The following is a 4,781-nucleotide window of genomic DNA, read 5'->3' on the forward strand; positions in this document are numbered from 1 at the left end:
CCGCCCCCGCCGGCCCCGCCCCTCGGGCTGCCGCCCCGCCCCCGCCGTAATGCCGCGAGTAGCGGCGCACAGCCCGCGCCTCCCGCCCGTCCGCGGCGACTCTGCGGCCTCGCAGCGCCTGTTCCCCGGGAAAAGCGGATCCCGAGGGAAATAAAAAACCCCGCAAGCCCTGCTCCATCCCTGGAACGAGCCATCCCGAGGGAAATAAAAAACCCCGCAAGCCCTGCTCCATCCCTGGAACGAGCCATCCCGAGGGAAATAAAATACCCCGTAAGCCCTGCTCCATCCCTGGAAGTGTCTCTGGATGGGCTCCCTGCAGGCTGGCGGCAGCTCAGGCGCAGCTTACAGCACCGTCGAGCCAGAGCCCAGCAGCTCCGGGTGAGCCGTGGGAGGCGGGCTCGTGGCCGAAGGAAAATGATGGAAATGAGGGAAAATGAAGGAAAATGATGGAAATGAAGGGCAACAATCTCAGCGCCGGAACGTGGCAGGGTTCACATTGGCCTGGGCTCCGCCGGGGGCAGGGGCAGCCGGAGCCCCACTGCGTCTCCCGGGATCACGGCACAGCTTGGGGCGAGGACGGACCCGACASGGGGCATGGGCAGAGCTGAAACAAAGAGAAAACCATTTCCCAGCTCACCAGAATGTCTAACTTATTCTGTTTCCACCCCACAAACCAGTATTCACGCCAATTCAGAGTGGCCATCACCATTGCCAATCATCACAACAGTTACCTCTGCCAAAAATAGCATCTTTCCAATAGTAAATTGAAGCAGGAACCGAATCAGATGATGCAAGACACCAAGAAGAAGCTATCTCCTACTTTTCAAATTCCCATGACAAGTCCATTCCCTAAAGAGAGATCTAGTGAAATGCAACTGARAAAACAATGTTTTGGGGGATGACTTGCCATAGCAGAATCCATAAGGAGAGTGGAAAATAGGAAAATAAATATCTCACATGGTGGTGCAATTTCACTAAAGCTTTTAGCAACTGCTAATATCATAAACCCTAATAAAAAGCTCCAGCTGTCCTGTCACCAGAACATCCTAACACAGCTCCATATGTTGCACATACATAAACCTCAGGGATTAACATCTATTTGGGTGAATTTATGAAAGATTGCATCATTATCAATGAGAGYAGCAAGCTGTGAGTCTGTGATGGCATTAAAGATATTAGTACATTTTAGAGATTGTAAAAACACCACTAATCTTAAGAGCCGATGACATGATTCAGAGCCAGATTCCTTACTCAGTTCTGATGCTTCTTTTTTAAACTATTTTTATTATAGACTTTTTGCYCTAATGTTAGCAGGAAATTGATTTTTTTTTCCTCTCTTTTAGTAGAAAGGACTAAAAATGTGTTTGTAGAGGTGTGTTGGGTTTGTGTGGCAACATTTTGGTAATGAGGGGTTGCAGGTGTGGCATCTGTGAGAAACTGCTGGGAGCTTTCCCCATGCCCAGKGGAGCCAATGCCAGTGGATCCAAGAGGGATCTGCTGCTGGACAATGCTGAGCCCATTGGCAACAGTGGCGGTGTTAATGAATTTTAAAAAGGGAAAAAAATCCTACACAACTACAGAGTGAGGAATGAGAATATGTGAGAGGAATGACTGAACCTRGAGAGCTAGGACATGGAGATCTGCTTTAAAACCAGGAGAATCAAGCATACTGTGAGTGAAGCCCTTATGGTCCTTAAAAGTTGAGTAAAAATCCCCTTGCAGAGAGCTTGGCTGCCAAAAGTGCATGCAAGTATTTTTGGATGCCCCTTTATCTCTCAAATTACAAGGGTTGTTCAAGACCCAGGCCGAGGAAATATTAAAAAGTATCTGAAGAGTACTTATGTCATGCTGTATAGGATTTCCCATAAAACAATGCAGTGAGTCAGAACGGAGGAGGCAGGAATATGTCTGGATAACAACTCTTTCTGACCTCAGCATGGCTCAGGTTTCTCCCTGAAACTGTGGCTAAAACTTACATGTGTAAAAAGGCCTTGTACAACTTCTAAAATTAGCTGTGTGTCTGATGCTTTTCCTTTGTTTTTCATGAATGAAAAAATAATCACACCAGATCCTAGAAGAGCAAGGATGGAAGCCAAAAGTCAAGGCATGCCAACATCCAGTCTCTGCTGTTCAAAGATGCAGCCAAAAGTCTGAGCAGTGTTTCTACATCAGCTGTAGATTAAAGATTGTGCCATGCTRTGCAGGTGTTATCTCCTGAAATACCATTTAATTATTTGTCTTCCCTTAGTGTGTGCCCAGATGGATCTCACAAGGTGAGGATCTGGAGTACCAAAGGAAACACAAACTGCATTTTTTCTGATGGGCAGAAGAAGGGGGGCTCCTGAGGTGAGGGAAGGGGGTATGGATGGGACAGTGCCAGCTGCCCCTGTGGGCTCAGCACTGCCTGGTACCCAGCTGACAGTGAGCATTTCCTGACMGCAAAATTCCTCAGTTTTATCAGCAAGTCATCCTGAATCAAACACTCTGAGCATTAGAGAAACGTCTCCATCACAAGGAGAAGGGGTGAAGATGCAAACACTGGGAAATGGCAACACGGCCAGGCACATACACCTCACCAGAAACAGAACTGAGTACAATTCCCTCCTGGAATAACACTGTGCACAGCAGCAACAAAAAGCTACACCAGGTTACTGCGCTTCCACAGCTCACACAGCCCACTGCTCCACACCCTGCACTGCTCCCCACTCAGCATCTGCTCTCTGGATTGCAGGTAATGTCCAGCAGTCAGCTCAGGCCAGCTGCTCAGTCTCTGCACGGGGCTGTCCTGCACTGTTCAAACAAACCCAGTGTGTGAAACACTGAGATATCACCTATACATGTCCTCTGACAAGACTCAGAGACCTTGGCTGCAAACACATTCCTGCTCTGAAGGTTTCCTGAGCCAGGATTCTCCTGGAATAGCCAAAAGGCTTTGTGCCGAAACACTGTTTTGTGAACTCAGTCCTGTGAGGCTCTGAGCCACCCTGGCTCTGGTGCTGCCGAGCTGAGCAGACTGGGAGGCTGCAGGCAGTCATGAATAACTCAGTGTTATTCAAGGCTGCACCCCTTGAGGACACCAAAGTGCAACAGMGAGAAGTGAAAGGATGGGATTTATGCCTTAAATTCTGCTGCAGATGAGATTTAAGGTGAGATAAACACAGTGTTCGGATGGAAAAGGTCTGTCACACAGAACGGTAGCTCCAGCTGTCTCTGTGCCAGGTTTGGGAGACTAAAGCTGGATTCACCAGGAGTGTCCCAGGGAGGAATCTGATGGCTCGTGTTCCTATTCAACATAATTATGGTATGGTGGAGGCTGGTCTGGCAGCGCTCTGAGCCGTGCCCRGCTGCACGTTCACAAGGCCATTTAAACTTCCACAAACACAGAAAAAAACTGGTAATTGCCCGACTGGCTTATTTAAAACTGTGCAAGTGCACCCATACAGAATTAGAGGGGTCTGACAGCAGGGAGGGGAAAAAACACACATTCTCCCCTTATTAGGTTAAATTACATTGCCCGTGCTCTAATTAGATTTTCCAAATTACCCAGAGATGCCCAAAAGAACAGGAGATGTAGTGGTGCAGACTGCAGCCCTTGCTAAGCATCCAAGGGGCTTGGAGGACACAAGGCAGCTCTTATAAATGACATTCCGATATTCTCCTTTGAAAGGAGAATATATTCTCCTTTCTCTCTGTCAGGGGGCATTTAGGGTAGACAGCTCTGAGGGCTGCGACCTCCACCATTCACATGCAAAGAAGGCACTGTCCAGGCCGAAACATTTTTTAACCATAACCACATTTTATGGTTTTTAATCAAAACTTGGCCCCTGCCTCAGCAAATGAATAAACTCTTTTGTAAACTTGGCTAGCAGGAAYGATGAATCACCCTGTGCTCCCTCTTTGAACTAAGAAGGAAATACTCTAAGCAGTCAGAGCCTGAGGAAGATGCTGATTTCTGCAGAAAGACACATTCCCATCTCCCTGTGTCACCGCAGCTGGGGTGTGAGAGRAGCAGAATGTACCTGGATGGATGGCAAGCAGGCACGTCTGAGATTGCCCACCTGACCCCTGTGTTCTCCACAGAGCAGAGATTTTCACTGCCAGGGAAAGAAATGAACACTTTGAAGTAACACAGAAAAATCACCCTGCCTGAAGCTCAGAAAGCAATCTGCAAGGGATTTAACCTTGTGACACACTTAACATAGGGAGTTTTGTGGAGAAGAAGCGCATTTTTTGCAGAATAAAGTCCAAGAGGGAATGTGGAAGAGTTATCCCATGCTGCACTGGTCAGACCATCCTCTGCATGCCCTGGATTTCAACACAGATTCTGTACAAGGCTAAGCGGCCAATGTAAAGGCTCTGTGAGTCATTCCTTTGCAGACTCCAGCATAAATCAAATCCAGAAATAGGAAAGGGCAGCCGGTCACATTATTCCTTTTAGGTTTAGAGAAAGATGTAGTTAAGAAATATGGGTAAAAGACATTACAAACCCATGAAAAAAACCCACAAAAATCTCAGCTTTTATTTTATTTAGGCTACTAATTAGTGGGTGAAAAAAACAGACCTTGGGAAAAAACCCATATTGAATCAGTCTGCAGTCAGATCAGGATGAAATATTTCTCTCTGGAGAGATAATTTGCAGTCACTGTGCTTTAGGTGGCAATCATCTGCTGGGCATAGCTCCTGCTCTGTGTGTGGGTTTTCCAATGGAGCTGAGGTATATTTATCCAAAAGAGATTCCTCACAAGAGGAAAGGGTCACTGCATTTTTTTTTTTTTTTTTTT

The sequence above is a fragment of the Malurus melanocephalus genome, unplaced genomic scaffold, assembly GCF_030028575.1.
Source record: "Malurus melanocephalus ecotype Western Australia unplaced genomic scaffold, MMel_1.1 scaffold_650, whole genome shotgun sequence".
NCBI classification, from domain to species: domain Eukaryota; kingdom Metazoa; phylum Chordata; class Aves; order Passeriformes; family Maluridae; genus Malurus; species Malurus melanocephalus.